This window comes from Neomonachus schauinslandi, chromosome 11 (assembly GCF_002201575.2).
Source record: "Neomonachus schauinslandi chromosome 11, ASM220157v2, whole genome shotgun sequence".
NCBI lineage: Eukaryota > Metazoa > Chordata > Mammalia > Carnivora > Phocidae > Neomonachus > Neomonachus schauinslandi.
Genome location: NC_058413.1, coordinates 91,143,853 through 91,164,860, shown reverse-complemented (window position 1 = coordinate 91,164,860; position 21,008 = coordinate 91,143,853). Strand labels below are relative to the sequence as shown.

Below are 21,008 nucleotides of genomic sequence, written 5' to 3'. Positions count from 1 at the left end.
TTTATTTTTTATTTTTTTAAAGATTTTATTTATTTATTTGACAGAGAGAGACACAGCGAGAGAGGGAACACAAGCAGGGGGAGTGGGAGAGGGAGAAGCAGGGAGTCCGATATGGGGCTCGATCCCAGGACCCCGGGATCATGACCTGAGCCAAAGGCAGACGCTTAATGACTGAGCCATCCAGGCGCCCCGCAAGCTATACATTTAATGTAATCTCTCTCAAAATACCACCAGCGTCTTACACAGAGCTAGAACAAACAATCCTAAAATTTGTATTGAACCACAAAGACCCTGAATAGACAAAGCAATCTTGAAAAAGGAAAGTAAAGTGCAAGGCATCACAATTCTGTACTTCAAGATACATTACAAAGCTGTAATGATCAAGACAGTATGGTTGTGGCACAAAAACAGACACATAGATCAATGGTACAGAATAGAAAACCCAGATATGGACCCACAACTATATGGTCAACTAATCTTCGACAAAGCAGGAAAGAATATCAAATGGAAAAAAGACAGTCTCTTCAACAAATGGTGTTCAGAAAACAAGACAGCAACATGCAAAAGAATGAAACTGGATCACTTTCTTGTACCATACAAAAAAAATAAATTCAAAATGGATGAAAGATCTAAATGTAAGACAGGAAACCATCAACATCCTAGAGGAGAACACAGGTAGTAATCTCTTTGACATCAGCCATAACAACTTACTATATATTGTCTCCGGAGGCAAGGGATACAAAAGCAAAAATGAACATTTGGGACTTCATCAAGATAAAAAGCTTCTGCACAGTGAAGGAAACAATCAACAAACCTAAAAGGCAACCTTCAGAATGGGAGAAGATATTTGCAAATGACATTATCTGATAAAGGGTTAGTATCCAAAATATATAAAGAACTTATCAAACTCAACACCCAAAAACAATAACCCAGTTAAAAATGGGCAGAAGACATGAATAGACACATTTTTCCAAACAAGACATACAGATGGCCAATGGACACATGAAAAGATGCTGAATATCACACATCATCGGGGAAATACAAATGAAAACTACAATGAGATATCATCTCACACTTGTCAGAATGGATAAAATCAATAGCACAGGAAACAACAGATGTTGATGAGGATGAGGAAACTGGTGCAGCCACTCTTGAAAACAGTATGGAGGGTCCTCAAAAGGATAAAAATAGAACGCATCTATGATCCAGCAATTGCAAAAGTAGGTATTTATCCAAAGGATACAAAAATAATGATTCGAGGTACACATGCACCCCGATTTACAGCAGCATTATCAACAAGAGCCAAATTATTGAAAGAGCCCAGATATCCACTGAATGATGAAATGATAAAGAAGATGTGGCATACACACACACACACACACACACACACGATGGAATGTTAGCCATAAAAAAGAATGAAATATTGCCATTTACAAAGATGTGCATAGAGCTAGAGAGTATTATACTAAGTGACATAAGTCAGTCAGAATAAGACAAATACCGTATGATTTCACTCATATGTGAAATTTAAAAAACAAGACAAATAAACATAGGGGGAAAAAAGAGGGCAAGCCATAAAACAGATTCTTGACTAAATACAACAAACAGGGTGCTGGAGGGGAGGTGGGCAGGGAGATAGGTTAAATAGGAGATGGCGATTAAGGAGGGAACTGACTGTGATGAGCACTGAGTGTTGGATGTAAGTGATAAATCATGAAATTTTAGCCCTGAAAATAATATTACACCATATGTTGATTGGAATTTAAATAAACACTTGAAACTAAAAAAAATAAAATAAAATAGAGCAAAATAGACTACAAAGAGTAGCAGACATAAAATCAAAAGGCTAAGATTTTAGTCTAAACTCTTACTTTATAAACCTGTGTGACTTAAGGTAAATCTAACTACTCTGAGCTTCACTTTCCCAGCCATACAATAAATATATTTTGATGATCAGTTATGTGTTGGTTTGACTGTAAAAAGGTAAAAGAGAAAAGTCTGCAAAAAGACTCTTCATATGTGGGTTTTTCATAGATGGATTTTATGCACTTGAGGAATGTTTCCTCTATCCCTACACTCTGAAGAGTTTTAATCAGGAAAGAATGCTGTATTTTGTCAAATGCTTTTTCTGCATCAATTGAGAGGACCATATGGTTCTTCTCTCTCCTCTTATTAATGTGTTCTATCACATTGATTGATTTGCGAATGTTGAACCACCCTTGCATCCCGGGGATAAATCCCACTTGGTCATGGTGGATGATCCTTTTAATGTATTGTTGGATCCTATTAGCTAGGATTTTGTTGAGGATTTTGGAATCCATATTCATCAGGGATATCAGTCTGAAATTTTCCTTTTTGATGGGGTCTTTGCCTGGTTTGGAGATTAAGGTAATGCTGGCCTCACAGAATGAGTCTGGAAGCTTTCCTTCTGTTTCTATTTTTTGAAACAGCTTCAGTAGAATAGGTATTCTTTCTTTTTTTTTTTTTTTTAGGAATATGTAAGGAAAATTTATTATTTTTAAGTGTATTCATTTCAAAGTTGAAAAATAGGTATTATTTCTTCTTTGAATGTTTGGTAGAATTCCCCAGGGAATCCATCAGGCCCTGGACTCTTGTTTTTTGGGAGGTTTTTGATCACTGCTTCAATCTCATTACTGATTATTGGCCTATTCAGGTTGTCAGTTTCTTCCTGTTTCAGTCTTGGCAGCTTATAGGTTTCCAGGAAGGCATCCATTTCATCCAGATTACTCAGCTTATTAGCATATAGTTGTTGATAATAATTTCTAATAATTATTTCCATTTCCTTGGTGTTACTCGTGATCTCTCCCCTTTCATTCATAATTTTATTAATTTGGGTCTTTTCTTTTTTCTTTTGGATAAGTCTGGCCAGTGGTTTATCGATCTTATTAATTCTTTCAAAGAACCAGCTTCTAGTTTCATTGATCTGATCTACTGTGTTTCTGGTTTCTAATTCATTGATCTCTGCTCTAATCTTAATTATTTCTCTCCTAATGTGTGGCTTAGGCATCATTTGTTGCCTTTTCTCCAGTTCTTTAAGGTGTAGAGTTAGTTGGTGAATTTGGGATTTTTCTATATTTTTGAGTGAGGCTTGGATGCCTATGTATTTTCCCCTTAGGACCACCTTTGCAGTATCCCATAGGTTTTGGACTGATGTGTTTTCATTCTCATTGGTTTCCATGAATTGCTTAAGTTCTTCTTTGATTTCCTGGTTGACCCAAACATTCTTGAGTAGAGTGGTCTTTAGCTTCCAAGTGTTTGAATTTCTGCCAAATTTTTTCTTGTGATTGAGTTCCAGTTTTAAAGCATTATGGTCTAGAAAATGCAGGGAATAATCTCAATCTTTTGGTGTGATTTGTGACCCAGTATGTGGTTTATTCTGGAGAAAGTTCTATGTGCGCTCAAGAAGAATGAGTATTCTATTGTTTTAGGGTGGAATGTTCTGTATGTATCTATGTGGTCCATCTGGTCCAGTGTGTTATTCAAAGCTCTTGTTTCTTCGTTGATCTTCAGCTTAGATGATCTGTCTGTTGCTGAGAGTGGAGTATTGAGGTCACCTACAATTAACGTATTGTTATCAATATGACTCTTTATTTTGGTTAACAGTTGGCTTATGTAGATGGCTGCTCCCATGTTGGGGGCATAGATATTTACAATTGTTAGATCTTCTTGTTGGATAGAACCTTTAAGAATGATATAGTGTCCTTCTGTGTCTCTAATTACAGACTTTAGTTTAAAATCTAATTTGTCTGATATAAGAATTGCTACCCCAGCTTCCTTTTGAGGTCCACTGGCATGGAAGATGGATCTCCATCCCTTCACTTTCAGTCTGGATGTATCTTTAGGTTCAAAATGAGTCTCTTGTAGGCAGCATATGGATGGGTCCTGTCTTTTTATCCAACCTGCAACCCTGTGCCATTTTATGGGAGCGTTTAGGCCATTCACGTTGAGAGTGATTATTGAAAGATATGAATTGTCATCATGTTGCCTGTGAAGATGTTGTTTTTATAGATTGTCCCTGTAAATTTCTGTTGTAGATCACTCTTGGGGTCTTTCTCCTTTTATAGAACCCCCTTAATATATCTTGCAGGGCCGGCTTAGTGGTCACATATTCTTTCAGTTTCTGCCAGTCTTGGAAGCTCTGCATCTCTCCATCCATTCTAAATGAAAGCCTTGCTGGATAAAGTATTCTTGGCTACATGTTCTTCTCATTTAGTACCCTGAATATGTCTTGCCAGGCCTTTCTGGCTTGCCAGGTCTCTGTGGATAGGTCTGACATTATTCTGATGTTCCTACCTCTGTATGTAATGAATCTCTTCCCCCTAACTGCCCTTAAGATGGTTTCCTTGGTTCTAAGATTTGTGAGTTTTACTATTACATGCTGGGGTGTTGGTCTGTTTTCCTTGATCTTGGGAGGGGTCCTCTCTGCCTCTAGGACATGAATGTTTGTTTCATTCCCCAGATTAGGGAAGTTCTCAGCTATGATTTGCTCAAAGATATCTTCTAGCCCTCTCTCTCTCTCCACTCCCACAGGGATTCCAATAATTCTGACACTGGAACATTTCATGGTGTCACTTATTTCTCTGATTCTATTTTCATGGATTCTGAGTTGTTTTTCCCTGGCCTCCTCTTTTCCCTTTTTATCTATTAAATGGTCTTCCAGGTTACTAATTCGTTCTTCTGCCTCACTTACCCTAGCTGTTAGATTATCTAGATTAGATTGGATCTCACTGATAGCATTTTTAAGTTCTGCCAATTCAGCTTTCATTTCTTCCCTTAGAGACTCTATGTTGCCATTAATCGATTTCTCCATTCTAGCTATCTAGTCTTCACAATTGCTAGCCTGAATTCCATCTCCAACATCTTGGTTATATCTGCATCCATTTGTAAATCTGTGGCATAAGTCATAATCTCTGAGTCTTTCTTATTTTGGGGGTTCCTCTTCCTAGTCATTCTGTTGATGGGTGGTTGAGGGAATGTATAGAGTCCAAATTATTGACCAGAACCCAAGCATGATGCACCTGTTTTCTAGGGACCGTAGGGTTGCTGGCCCCTTGTTTTCCCAGACTGTCTTCTGGGGGAGGGGCCTGCCATGCTGATACCCAGGCAACCCTGTTTGGGCAGACTTGCCCTGCTCCCTGTGGCGAGGGATGGGCTCAGTGAAAACTGGTTTACAGATAAAGGGCTGGTATCCAAGATCTATAAGGAACTTCTCAAACTCAACACCCCAAAAACAAATAATTAAGTCAAAAAATGGGCAGAAGACATGAACAGACACTTCTCTGAAGAAGACATACAAATGGCTAATAGACACATGAAAAAATGTTCATCATCATTAACCATCAGGGAAATTCAAATCAAAACCACATTGAGATACTACCTTACACCAGTTAAAATGGCAAAAATTGACAAGGCAAGAAACAAGAAATGTTGGAGAGGTTGTGGAGAAAGGGGAACCCTCTTACACTGTTGGTAGGAATGCAAGTTGGTACAGCCACTTTGGAAAACAGTGTGGAGATGCCTCAAAAAATTAAAAATAGAGCTACCCTATGACCCAGCAACTGCACCCCTGGGTATTTACCCCAAAGACACAGATGTAATGAAAAGAAGGGCCATATGCACCCCAATGTTCATAGCAGCAATGTCTGCAATAGCCCAACTGTGGAAAGAGCCAAAATGTTCTTCAATAGATGAATGAATAGGGGTGCCTGGGTGGCTCAGTTGGTTAAGCGACTGCCTTCGGCTCAGGTCATGATCCTGGAGTCCCTGGATCGAGTCCCACATCAGGGAGCCCGCTTCTCCCTCTGACCCTCCCCCCTCTCATGTGCTCTCTCTCTCTCTGTCATTCTCTCTGTCTCAAATAAATAAATAAAATCTTTAAAAAAAAATAGATGAATGAATAAAGAAGATGTGGTCCATATATACAATGAAATATTACTCAGCCATCAGAAAGGATGAATACCCAACTTTTACATCAGCATGGATGGAAGTGGAGGTGATTATGCTAAGTGAAATAAGTCAAGCAGAGAATGTCAATTATCATATGGTTTCACTTATTTGTGGAACATAAGGAATAGCATGGAGGACATTAGAAGGAAGGGAAAAATGAAGGGGGGAAATCGGAGGGAGAAATGAACCACGAGAGACTATGGACTCTGAGAAACAATCTGAGGGTTTTAGAGGGGAGGGGGTGGGGGGGATGGGTTAGCCCAGTGATGGATATTAAGGAGGGCATGTACTGCATGGAGCACTGGGTGTTATACAAAACCAATGAACCGTGGATCACTACATCAAAAAAATAAATAAATAATTTGCAAGAAGAAAAAAAAAGACTCTTCATATGTGATGTCTACATATGCAAAATGGATTAACCTTGATTGTCATTATGGAATCTTCAACCTCTGGCATTGAAAGGAAACATATTCTTTCCAATTGCAGGATGAAAATGGGATTACAAATAGATTATCTAATACATATTCTTTTTTAATGTTTTTTATTTATTTGAGAGAGAGAGGACGAGAGACAAAAGAAGGGGTTGTGGCAGAGGGAGATGGAGAAGCAGGCTCCCCACTAGGCAGGGAACCTGATGCAGGACTCAATCCCAGGACCCCAAGATCATGACCTGAGCCAAAGGCAGATGCTTAACTGAGCCACCCAAGTGCCCTTGATACATATTCTAATACCAAGTGGCAGATAAAACCACTCACAATAATACAATGTCACCCTTCTCATTCAATACTTTAAAGATCATTTCATGTTCCAGAGGAAAAAACAAGTTGATAATGAAAATAGGGGGAAAAAAACAACAACACGTTTATTACTTAATGCTATCACTAAACAGAACAAAAAGGTGTAGAAGATAGTATGGTATTGGTGAGGAAAAGAGGAAGACCTACTTTATAAAGACTAAAAATAGATTGTGCCACTCGAACTTCCTTTACCGTATTAGGAAAAAATGTTAGGAATATTGCCACTAAAGGTATTTTATTTAAACATACAGAATCCCACTGGGTGTAACTAACTACACAGATAGAAACTGTTTCTGATCTATTCATTCTCCTACCCATAGTTTTTCTCACAGCAAGTTTAATGTCCTTGTTTCTCAAGCTGTAAATGAAGGGGTTCATCATGGGAACTACGTTGGTATAAAAGACAGAGGAGATTTTTACCTCATCCATAGACCCAGCAGAAGATGGTTTAAGATACATAAGTGCACATGATCCAAAGAAGAAAGAAACAGCAATTATGTGTTGTTGCTGGAACTGCAGGTGCTAAAGGCTTTGGACCTGCCCTCAGTGGAGCTAATGTGCAGGATGCTGGAGAGGATGAAATCAAAGGAGACAAAGATGGTGACACTGGGCACAATCACATTGATGCCCACCACAATGAAAACCACCAGCTCATTGACATAAGTGCTCATGCAGGAGAGCTGGAGCAGAGGGAGGATATCACAAACATAATGGCTGATGGTGTTTGCATCACAGAAGGTCAGTCTCAGCATGCATCTGGTGTGAGCTGTGGCATCCAAAAATGACACCAACTATGAGCCAAGCATAAGGATGGAACACACTTTAGGGGACATGACAACATTATATATATTATATATAATATATATTATATATATTATATAATATAATATATATTATATATATTATATATAATATATATAATATATATAAAAGTGGGTTACAGATGGCCACATAGCCATCATAGGCCATTGATGTCAGCACATAAGCTGTCCATAATAGCCGAACTGTGGAAGGAACACAGATGCCCTTCAACAGATGAATGGATAAAGAAGATGTGGTCCATATATACAATGGAATATTACTTAGCCATCAGAAATACCCAACATTTGCATCAACTTGGATGGGACTGGAGTAGATTATGCTAAGTGAAATAAGTCAAACAGAGAAAGACAATTATCGTATCGTTTAACTTATTTGAGGAACATAAGGAATAGCATGGAGGACATTAGGAGAAGGAAGGGGAAAATGAAGGGGGGGGGAAACCAGAGGGGGAGATGAACCATGAGAGACTATGGACTCTGGGAATCAAACTGAGGGTTTTAGAGGGGTACGGGGGATGGGTGAGCCCGGTGATGGGTATTAAGGAGGACACATATGCATGGAGCACTGGGTGTTATATGCAAACAATGAATCATGGAACACTACATCAAAAACTAATGATGTACTGTATGGTGACTAATATAATAAAAAAAATTATAATAAAAATAATGAAGGCCAGTGCTTCCATATGCCAACAGGACTGCTGTGAAAACCAAAAGTTAGGGAGAAGACTGCACCAGGAGAGAATCCCCTTCTCTCATTTCATTTCTTTGACCACATGAACCCTCCCCTAACCAGTAAAATAGAGGCAGCAACCCCACCAACCTGGATTTCAGGGGGATTGGACTTCGTGTGGTGGGAATGAAGAACGTTGTTCTTCTAATCCAAAAATAAAGGACCAGAGTCTAGGAGAGTATGAGTTCCTGCTCCATGTACAGAGTAAAAACAATGAATGTAGAAGAGTGAGAGTTCCATCAATGGAACTGACCAGTAAATTGCATCCTTTGAAACTAATAATGTCTCTGAACCTTCCTTGCTTCATCACTCTCCCCTAAACAGGTCCTTCTACCAATTTCATGTGAGTCTGAGGACTGCAAAAACTAGAAAGAAATTGGCATATCTTAGATCTCTGGACTTCCATCACAAAAGGAAGACATGAATATAAATGGAATTCAGAAAGTCACTTTTCCTTGCGCAGCACCATCAAATTGGGACAAAAGCCCAGTTTCTAGATTCTCCCTGGGGAGGGAAAGAACTGCACCATCTGTCCAATGCCCCAACCTTTATTATGTGTGCCTAGAAGACTGTCTTCTAGATAGTCTGTGTCAGAAAGCAGAGGGGATACAGGACACAGCATACTTTAGCTGCCCAGGGAGAGAGACAAAAAAGTTGGTAGTGTGGGCTGGAAGTCACCAGAGCTCCTTCCCCTGGCTCAGCATAGAGCAAATGATCGAAAAGCCCTTTCTTACAGCTTCTCTCTGGTGAGGGGAAAATATGCATCCAGCAATACAACTTATCTGTGAGCTGCCTGAGGAATTGGCTTCAGTTTTCTTTGTTTTTGAACACAGACACAACCCAGCACACAATGGATGAGGTGTGGGGAGGGGAACATGGGGAGAAGCAGGGGGTGCTGCAATTAAGAACAAAGAGGTTTAGACTGCACAAGATTGAAAGGCCTCCAAAGTCTCTGACCAGGCTTATTGGTGGTACCTTCTCTAGTCCAAGGCCAGTCCATGAATATTAGGATGGATGGGTGTTTTGTCTAATGTGCAGACACCAATGTGGAGAGTCAATGAAAATAAAGGCAAGTTGAAATTCTTTCCAAAAAAGAATAAGAGAAATCTCCACAAACTGACACTAATGAAATGAAAATATGTGATTTACCTGACAGAGAATTCAAAATAACGTCATAAAGATGCTCACTGAAGTCAGAGAACAATACACAAACCAAGAGAAAATTTCAACACAGAGATAGAAAACTTAAAAGTATGAAGTAAAAAATTATAAAAGTAAAACTTAAAAGTATGAAGCTGAAGAATACAATATCTGAACTAAAAATAGCAGAGAGTTTCAAGAACAAACGAGATTGAACAAAAGAGAGGATCATGAATTTGATTAAAGGTCAATGTAAATTATTCAGTCAGAAGGGCAAATGAAAAAAAGAACAAAAAATACTGAAGAAAGCCTGAGGGACTTATTGGATGCTACCAAGTGGATCAATATATGCACTTTGAAACTCCAATAGGAGAAGAGAGTGAAAAAGAACCAGAAAACATATTCAAAGAAAAAAAGGCTGAAAAATTCCCAAATCATGGCAACTTCCCAATACTGTGACCAATTTATACAAAGATAAAACCCAGAAAAATTGCATAATGAGTGTGTGTGTGTGTGTGTGTGTGTATACACACATACATGGACCAAGGGTCACCTACTTATCCACTCTCCAGTTTACTTAACTGAGCCAACCTGACTTCCACCTTCAAACTTAGGTCTATACCAATTTCCAGGAACAGTGCTTATCTAGGAAAGTGAGATATAAAATGCTCTAACCCAATATTCTGGACTCAACACAAATTTACTTACTGCTGAATCACCTCTAAACTTGAATTCTGAGTGTGATATCTGCGTCTGTTTCAATCATTATGCTTTATAATAACTCTGGTGATTGAAGCAGTCCTTTCTCTATTCCTAAATATATCCAATTTTTTTATATATTCCCAAATTATACTCACACAATTGTTAAAATAATGCCTAAAGAAGGTCTTTAAGACTTTATCAAGAATGTAGAAGGGGTTAAGAAAATGAAATTATATAATATGTTATAAGAACCATCTCCTCTTTACAATAACGTAAACATAATGACATATAACCTATAACAGACCTATACAATGGGGTTCTCTATGGACTTTGCTCCTCCTGCAGAACCTGGTGGAAATTCTTCATGGAGTATAGTAAAAGCACCATCTCTGCCCCAGACTGGTTTACATTACTCCACACTACTCTACTTCTGGTTTCTTCTGTGTGAGCCATTCTATTCTGTACTTGGAAGGCTGTTCCCTTCACTGAGCCTTTATTCTGAGTCTTGGCTTATTGATTACTTTAATATTTAATTTAAATACAGTTATAATCCAAGTTCTTCAGCCATAATTTATTGTCAAAGTTAGCATACGTACATATATCAAAGTCTACAAAATATATACTTCAACCATTACTATAAACTGAACAGCTTACAGCAGACCTACAAATAGACTATTCCAGGTCCCAGAGCCCTCTGTGTGCCCCTCTGTGGGCCTCTGTGTCCTCCCATTCTCCACCTTAACACTGATGCAATCATGCTCCAGCTTTTGTTCTAGCTTCATCACTTAAGTGGGCCCTCATGGTGTTCCACATCCAGCCAGAAGAAGGATGACGAGAACATGGAAATGATTATTGTAGTCTACCCTTATGTGTTTCCACATATTGTGTAGGCCAGTATAAAACAAGAATATATTCACACATTCTAAATTAGGCAATAGAGCTTTCAAATATAAAGTGGGAAAGATACTTTCTTGACATTTTGCTTAGATTAGCACGTTGCTTTTATTTGTGTTATGATACTTTTTTTCACAGAAACCATTTTCATGTTTCACGGATATTTAAAAGTACAGTACATTAATCATCATCATCATAATAATATGCTGATATATTTAGAATCAAAACACCAAGTCCTAGTCTCAGCTCTACCACTTACATGTTGTAATTTGAGACAAACCATGATGACATCTCAGCATCAGTTTCATCAACTATGAAATGAAAACTAAGCTTCCCTCTCCTCTTTATCTCACATTATTTCCCCTGAAAATATAAGAACTGACAGAAGTGACAGAGCAGAAAACACTAAAACACATTAAGAACAATTGAAACACCTTGCACATCTCTATATTAATATTTGAAGTGGGTTGATTTAACTTTATTTCAGAGACAGAGGTTCAGCAGCCCCTTTGATGCCCCCAGCCATTCTACTCACTGAGGAAGATGAGACTCTCTCCCTCAGAAAGTAAAACTTCACACTGGGTATTATTTAAACATTTAAATATTTTAATATTTAAAGGTGCATATTTTATACAGCAGATCCCTGCAAATAAACCAACTACTTCACCTGATGGTCAGCTGATAATACAATGACATGTCCCAACACACAAAAGAAAAACCAATTTATGCTAGACTCAGGGAAAAATACCATGTGTGTCTCCCAACATGGGCATCAATTCAACAAAATCAATTTTAAGAAGTAATTTTGATCATATAGAACTGATATTGAATCTACTCTGTTGTATTATGAAAACCTACATTTATATCATTCTTTTATTTATATTTGTGACATACACCCCAATGCCACACACTGCTAGGTGCTCAGAGGTCCAAAATGCTGTGTGTGTGTGTGTGTGTGTGCATGTGCATGCAAGTGAATGTGCATGTGTGTGTGTTAGTAGATATGTGTGTGCATGTATATGTGTGTTTACATGAACAAGCAAATGATTAAAGCAATAACCATTTCCTTTTCCTCAATTCAGCAAGTACATCCTGGTCAGCGCTTCTTCTCAGGAGTTGAAACCAGGAGCCAATCTACCTGAAAGTGCGTTTCATACCATGCAATCAATGTTAGGCAATAATCTCATAAAATCTAAGACTTGAAGATTGTGTGCGTGTGTGTAGGTGCATTTGTGTGTGTGTGTGTGTGTGTGTGTGTGTTTAAGGAGGTGTAGAAAGAGGAGTGGAGAATGAGGTCCAATAAATTTAGGGGTTCAGGAATTAAAAGGACATGGAACTCAGAACCGCTTGTACTTCTGCTTTTCATGATACCTGAACCACAGTGTATCCTGATCATGCTCATTCCAAACCTGGGCTGAGCAACAATAGCAGCTCACTTACAGAAAGTTTATATTACACACATCCAGAATGTGTGTCCAGAATTCAGGACCAGAAGCAGGAGGATTATCTTCTGTCATTGCCCAGAAAGTCCAAGCTTTCATACTGATTCAGAGAGCTCTGTCCTAAGACACAGGTACAGACAAATCCCATGACTTCTCTGCTTGACTCCTAGCTGCGACAATTTCAATACTCATACTTCCTCTCGTAACTTCTTTTATGGCCATTCACATAACACAAAAAAGCAAAAACCATAAGTGATAACTATGTTGTGCATGTAAGGCAACTGACTTGGTTCTCCTCCTTTTGAAAAAAGTCCCAAACATATATAGTGTTTAAATTACTAACCGGAAAGCAGTCAGCTGAGTTGCTTTTATGAATACTTTGTAATTCTTACCTTTATAAACTGTCTTTATAACTTTTGTAACAATTTTAATGGACTTTCCCCAAATAACCTGAAAAATGGAATTTAGTTTGAAAGTTTATTCTTTCTGCAATAAAAAAATTATCATTTCTGAAAGTCTTTTTCTGAAATTGAAGCAGATAGCATTTGTATTTTGAGGCTTCTCAAATGAAAGACTAGTGACCAGGGTTAACATATACTTTTAGCTACCTCAAATACTGATAAAATATTTAACAAAGTGGATGCACATTTGCAATGTCTATAAGGGTTCCTGAATAGCACAGACATTATTTACATACTGACACACCTTTTTCAATAAGGAATACAATTTCATCAAAACAGACACTAAGTAAAAGAAAAGCAAAATTAAAAAAATACAACAAAAATCAACTATTTTGTATAAATAGAACTTGTTAAATGAAAATCAAGCATGTTGATATGGAGGTCAGGGGATGTGGTGTGTTTAAGTCAATAACTCTATGATGAGAGTTCGTAACTACACTTATGGTGAGCATTTGGTAGGGCATATAAATGTCAGATCACTATGTTGTACATGTGAAATTAATAGAGTATTGTATATCAACTATACTTAAATTAAAAATAAATTTTTAAAAATAAATAAATAAGCCATAGTCAAGGTTTAGTGATGCCAAACATCTAAAACACAAACAAGCCAACAAACCAGTTGCACTAAATTTCACAATACCTAAATCTTGAGTGAAAATTTGAAAACTGGTAGAATATTAAATATTATTAATATTGTCTTAGAAATATTTAAATTATAATTTAATTAAGGATTAAGGGTTTTTGGTTTTTTCAAGTTTTTATTTAAATTCTAGTTAGTTAATATATGGATAATATTGGTTTCAGGAATATAATTTAGGATTAAGGACTTTTTTTTTTTTTACAATTTATGTGCAAGCATGTTTATTAAAGCATTCACTTTTTTTTTGAAACCTGAAAATTAACATTTTTTTAAATTTTATTATGTTATGTTAGTCACCATACAATACATCATTAGTTTTTGATGTGGTGATCCACGATCCATTGTTTTCGTATAACACCTAGTGCTCCATGCAGTACGCACCCTCCTTAATACCCATCACCAGGCTAACCAATCCCCCCTCCCCCCTCCCCTCTAAAACCCTGTTTGTTTCTCAGGTCCATAGTCTCTCATGGTTCATCTCTCCCTCCAATTCCCCCTCCCCATTTTTCCCTTCCTTCTCCTAATGTCCTCCATGTTACTCCTTATGTTCCACAAATAAGTAAAACCATATGATAATTGACTTTCTCTGCTTGACTTATTTCACTTAGCATAATCTCCTCCAGTCCCATCCATGTTGATGTAAAAGTTGGGTATTCATCTTTTCTGATGGCTGAGTAATATTCCATTGTATATATGGACCACATCTTCTTTATCCATTCATCTGTTGAAGGGCATCTCGGCTCTTTCCACAGTTTGGCTATTGTGGACATTGCTGCTATGAACATTGGGGTGCATATGGCCCTTCTTTTCACTACATCTGTGTCTTTGGGGTAAATACCCAGGAGTGAAATTGCTGGGTCATAGGGTAGCTCTATTTTTAAATTTTTGAGGCACCTCCACACTGTTTTCCAAAGTGGCTGTACCAACTTGCATTCCCACCAACAGTGTAAGAGGGTTCCCCTTTCTCCACAACCTCTCCAACATTTGTTGTTTCTTGCCCTGTCCATTTTTGCCATTCTAACTGGTGTAAGGTGGTATCTCAGTGTGGTTTTGATTTGGATTTCCCTGATGGCTGATGATGATGAACATTTTTTCATGTGTCTGTTAGCCATTTGTATGTCTTCTTCAGAGAAGTGTCTGTTTATCACTTCTGCCCACTTTTTGACTTGATTATTTGTTTTTTGGGTGTTGAGTTTGAGAAGTTCTTTATAGATTTTGGATACCAGCCCTTTATCTGTAGTGTCATTTGCAAATACCTTCTCCCATTCTGTGGGTTGCCTCTTTGTTTTGTTGACTGTTTCCTTTGCTGTGCAGAAGCTTTTTATCTTGATGAAGTCCCAAAAATTCATTTTTGCTTTTGTTTCACTAGCTTTTGGAGATGTATCTTGAAAGAAGTTGCTGTGGCTGATGTCAAAGAGGTTACTGCCTATGCTCTCCTCTAGGATTTTGATGGATTCCTGTCTCACATTGAGGTCTTTCATCCACTTTGAGTTTATCTTTGTGAATGGTGTTAGAGAATGGTCGAGTTTCATTCTTCTGCATGTGGCTGTCCAATTTTCCCAGCACCATTTATTGAAGAGACTGTCTTTTTTCCATTGCATGTTTTTTCCTGCTTTGTCAAAGATTATTTGACCATAGAGTTGAGGGTCCATATCTGGGTTCTCTATTCTGTTCCATTGGTCTGTATGTCTGTTTTTGTGCCAGTACCATGCTGTCTTGGTGATCACTACTTTGTAATATAGCTTGAAATCGGGTAACGTGATGCCCCCAGTTTTGTTTTTCTTTTTCAACATCTCCTTGGCAATTTGGGGTCTTTTCTGATTCCATACAAATTTTAGTATTGTTTGTTCCAGCACTTTGAAAAATATCATTGGAATTTTGATCGGGATGGCATTGAAGGTATAGATTGCTCTGGGTAGCATAGACATTTTAACAATGTTTATTCTTCCAATCCATGAGCATGGAATATTTTTCCATCTTTTTGTCTTCTTCAATTTCTCTCATGAGTGTTTTGTAGTTTCTAGAGTATAGATCTTTTACCTCTTTGGTTAGGTTTATTCCGAGGTATCTTATGGTTTTTGGTGCTATTGTAAATGGAATCTTTAATTTCTCTTTCTACAGTTGCGTTGTTAGTGTATAAGAAAGCAACTGATTTCTGTGCATTGATTTTGTATCCTGCCACATTACTGAATTGCTGGATGAGTTCTAGTAATTTGGGGGTGGAGTCTTTTGGGTTTTCCACATAAAGTATCATGTCGTCTGTGAAAAGAGAGAGTTTGACTTCTTCTTTGCCAATTTGAATACCTTTTATTTCTTTTTGTTGTCTGATTGCTGTTGCTAGGACTTCTAGTACTATGTTGAACAACAGGGGTGAGAGTGGGCACCCTTGACGTGTTCTTGATCTTAAGGGAAATGTTCTCAGTTTTTCCCCATTGAGGATGATATTCGCTGTGGGTTTTTCATAGATGGATTTTATGAGCTTGAGGAATGTTCCCTCTATCTCTATACTCTGAAGAGTTTTAATCAGGAAAGGATGTTGTATTCTGTCAAATGCTTTTTCTGCATCAATTGAGAGGACCACATGGTTCTTCTCTCTCCTCTTATTAATGTGTTCTATCACATTGATTGATTTGCAAATGTTGAACCACACTTGCATCCCGGGGATAAATCCCACTTGGTCGTGGTGGATGATCCTTTTAATGTATTGTTGGATCCAATAGCTAGGATTTTGTTGAGCATTTTGGAATCCATATTCATCAGGGATATTGGTCTGAAATTTTCCTTTTTGATGGTGTCTTTGCCTGGTTTGGGGATTAAGGTAATGCTGGCCTCATAGAATGAGTTTGGAAGTTTTCCTTCTGTTTCTATTTTTTGAAACAGCTTCAGTAGAATAGGTATTATTTCTTCTTAGAATGTTTGGTAGAATTCCCCAGGGAATCCATCAGGCCCTGGACTCTTGTTTTTTGGGAGGTTTTTGATCACTGCTTCAATCTTGTTACTGGTTATTGGCCTTTTCAGGTTGTCAATTTCTTCATGTTTCAGTCTTGGCAGCTTATAGGTTTCCAGGAAGGCCTCCATTTCATCCAGATTGCTCAGTTTATTGGCATATAGTTGTTGATAATAATTTCTAATAATTGTCTCTATTTCTTTGGTGTTAGTGGTGATCTCTCCCCTTTCATTCATAATTTTATTAATTTGGGTCCTTTCTCTCTTCTTTTGGATAAGTCTGGCCAGTGGTTTATCGATCTTATTAATTCTTTCAAAGAACCAACTTCTAGTTTCATTGATCTGATCTACTGTGTTTCTGGTTTCTAATTCATTGATCTCTGCTCTAATTTTAATTATTTTTCTTCTAATGCGTGGCTTAGGCGTCGTTTGTTGCTTTTTCTCTAGTTCTTTAAGGTGTGGAGTTAGTTGGTGAATTCGGGATTTTTCTACTTTTTTGAGTGAGGCTTGGATGCCTATGTATTTCCCCCTTAGAACCGCCTTTGCAGTATCCCATAGGTTTTGGACCGATGTGTTTTCGTTCTCACTGATTTCCATGAATTGTTTAAGTTCTTCTTTGATTTCTTGGTTGACCCAAACATTCTTGAGCAGAGTGGTCTTTAGCTTCCAAGTGTTTGAATTTCTGCCAAATTTTTGTCTTGTGATTGAGTTCCAGTTTTAGAGCATTGTGGTCTGAGAATATGCAGGGAATAATCTCAATCTTTTGGTATCAGTTGAGACCTGATTTGTGACCCAGTATATGGTCTATTCTGGAGAAAGTTCCATGTGCACTCGAGAAGAATGAGTATTCTATTGTTTTAGGGTGGAATGTTCTGTAAATATCTATGAGGTCCATCTGGTCCAGTGTGTCATTCAAAGCTCTTGTTTCCTTGTTGATTTTCTGCTTAGATGATCTATCCATTGCTGAGAGTGGAGTATTGAGGTCTTCTACAATTAACGTATTGTTATCAATATGACTCTTTATTTTGGTTAACAGTTGGCTTATGTAGATGGCTGCTCCCATGTTGGGGGCATAGATATTTACAATTGTTAGATCTTCTTGTTGGATAGACCCTTTAAGAATGATATAGTGTCCTTCTGTGTCTATTACAGACTTTAGTTTAAAATCTAATTTGCCTGAAATAAGAATTGCTACCCCAGCTTTCTTTTGAGGTCCGCTGGCATGGAAGATGGATCTCCATCCCTTCACTTTCAGTCTGGATGTATCTTTAGGTTCAAAATGAGTCTCTTATAGACAGCATATGGATGGGTCCTGTCTTTTTATCCAATCTGCAACCCTGTGCCATTTTATGGGAGCATTTAGGCCATTCACGTTGAGAGTGATTATTGAAAGATATGAATTAATTGTCATCATGTTGCCTGTGAAGATGTTGTTTTTATAGATTGTCCCTGTAAATTTCTGTTGTAGATCACTCTTGGGGTCTTTCTCCTTTTATAGAACCCTCCTTAATATTTCTTGCAGGGCCGGCTTAGTGGTCACATATTCTTTCAGTTTCTTCCAGTCTTGGAAGCTCTGCATCTCTCCATCCATTCTAAATGAAAGCCTTGCCGGATAAAGTATTCTTGGCTGCATGTTCTTCTCATTTAGTACCCTGAATATGTCTTGCCAGGCCCTTCTGGCTTGCCAGGTCTCTGTGGATAGGTCTGACGTTATTCTGATGTTCCTCCCTCTGTACGTAAGGAATCTCTCCCCCCTAACTGCCCTTAAGATGGTTTCCTTGGTTCTAAGATTTGCAAGTTTTACTATTACGTGCCGGGGTGTTGGCCTGTTTTCCTTGATCTTAGGAGGGGTCCTGTCTGCCTCTAGGACTCGAATGTTTGTTTCATTCCCCAGATTAGGGAAGTTCTCAGCTATGATTTGCTCAAATACATCTTCTAGCCCTCTCTTTCTCTCCACTCCCTCCGGGATTCCAATTATTCTGACATTGGAACACCTCATGGTGTCACTTATTTCTCTGATTCTATTTTCATGGATTCTGAGTTGTTTTTCCCTGGCCTCCTCTTTTCCCTTTTTATCTATTATACTGTCTTCCAGATCGCTTATTCTCTCTTCTGTCTCAGTTACCCTAGCTGTTAGATTATCTAGATTGGATTGGATCTCACTGATAGCATTTTTAAGTTCTGCCAATTCACCTTTTATTTCAGCCCTTAGAGACTCTATGTTGCCATTAATTGATTTCTCCATTCTAGCCATTGTCTTCACAATTGCTAGCCTGAATTCCATCTCCAACATCTTGGTTATATCTGCATCCATTTGTAAATCTGCAGCATAAGTCATAATCTCTGAGTCTTTTCTGTTTTGGGGGCTCCTCCTCCTAGTCATTCTGTTGATGGGTGGTTGAGGGAATGTATAGAGTCCAAATTATTGACCAGAACCCAAGCAAGATGCACCTGTTTTCTTGGGACCTTAGGGTTGCTGGCCTCTTGTTTTCTCAGCCTGCCTTCTGCGGGAGGGGCCTGCCGTGCTGTTACTCAGGGAACCCTGTTTGGGCGGAGTTGCCCTGCCCCCCTGTGGCGGGGGATGGGCTCAGTGGGAATCAGTCTTTGGGGCTTTTGTTCTCTGGTGCCTTTCCCTGGCAGCTTTCCACGTCTCTTCCGCAAGTCAGAGCAGAGGAGACCATTTCCAACCCTCTGCCTCAGAGCAAAGAGATCGCAGTCTGTCTTCAGTGAGCTCTCCAGGCCAAACCGTCTCCGTTTCTGTCCGTGCTGCTATAAACTGCAGTGTCCTAGGCTGTGTGTCCCTCCTCAGTGCCCCCAGTCCTGCCTCCAGGTCGGGCACGTCTCTGCCCTTTGTGCTTCTAAAACCGCCAGCCGCTCCCAGTTCGCGCGTGCGCACGTCTCAGCCGCTTGGGGTCCTGTCCCAGGGACTGCAGTTTGTGTGCGTGTGGTTTCCACCCCGGGGGTTGCAGTTCACCGTTGGGACCCCGGCACACCAGTTTCCATCTCGGAGGCTGCAGTTTGCGTGGGCGGGACGGTCGCTCTGGGTTTCTGTCTGGGGGGCTGCAGTTCGCATGCGCGCGACCCCGCCAGTCTGGTTTTCCACCCCGGGGGCTGCCCTAAAGTCCTTTTCTGAGGCTACCGGTCTGTGAGTCTGTGCCCTGTCTGCAGCGCGGGAGGCTGTCACTCACCGGTGGTGGCGGATCCCCATGGCCAGGCACCCTCCTCCTGCCGTTTATCCTCCAATATCTGCCCAAAGAATCGCGGCTCTCCGCTTCGTACCTCGAAACCAACCACCTGCAATATTCTGTTTGTAGAGATCCAGATCTTCTTACATCTCAGGCTGGTTTCGTGGGTGCTCAGAGTGGTCTGTACATATCCAGCTCAATTCCAGGGACCAGTTGAAATAGGGTCCCCTACTCCTCTGCCATCTTTCCCCCTGGATTAAGGACTTTTAAAGTAGTCATCTTTTTGTGTTTTCTCAAAAGAAAAATAATCCAACATCCTATTTCAGAAAAGAAATTGTCACAATCTGGTTTATTCACCAAATGTTTCAAGTTGTCATTGCTCTCCCAGCTGCTATTTCAGGGTGTTTGTAACTTAAAATCCATATGGAAGCAGCACACGGAAGCCGACAAAAACAGGAGTGATTTAGCTGTTCCCAGGTCCTCCAGCCCTGCTACTTTACCTGCTTTTTTTTTTTTATTATTATGTTCAGCTAGCCATCATATAGCACATCATTAGTTTTTGATGTAGTGTTCAATGTTCCAATAGTTGCTTTAACACCAAGTGCTCACCACAACACGTGCCCTCCTTAATGCCCATCTCCTGGTTTAAATATCAAATGACTTGTGCTTTTATCCTACCCAGAGAAATCCTGTGGTCTCCATAATATTTCTAGAGCTTTCTAGAAAGGAAGAATCACAAAAGAGCTGTTTTCTTCCCATCATTTGCTTTCTAAATTCCTTCATCTTGCGTTTTGAATACCAAACACTATTTAATCTCCTGTTCTCTATGTTCCTGGTTCCTCATAAATGTGGAGACCAATTTGGCCCTTTGGCCTTCATTCCCCAAAACACTATTATTGTAGGATCATTGTGCATTATAAGTTTTATCAAAGCTGTATAGACACTGAGGGAAATTGCAGTACTCTAAAGAGTAGGATACAAAGTCAGATGAAATGTGGTTTTAAACATCATAGTCCTTTTTTACAGAGAGATTTCTTGTTCATTGCCCATGCAGTTTTTGGGTCCTGGCCTAATGTTTGTTGCTGGGTTCCTTTCTCTCCTGTGCCCTAGTCTCTGAATTATTAGTACTTGCAAACATTCTAAAATATTTTTTTAATTAATTTGCAGAAAAGCTCCCTGTTTCAGTCAATTCTCTCTCAACTACCCCAGCCTAATAAGATTTCTCTTTCAAGAGGAAGAACTATCAAACTATTTTCCTAAAACAACCATTACCC

The 21,008-nt window shown here is 39.0% G+C and overlaps 1 pseudogene; it reads right to left on the bottom strand.

Moving 5' to 3' along the window:
- Positions 1-6,851: 6,851 nt before the first annotated feature.
- LOC110586437 lies at positions 6,852-20,517 on the bottom strand (annotated as a pseudogene).
- Between the last annotated feature and the right edge of the window lie 491 nt (positions 20,518-21,008).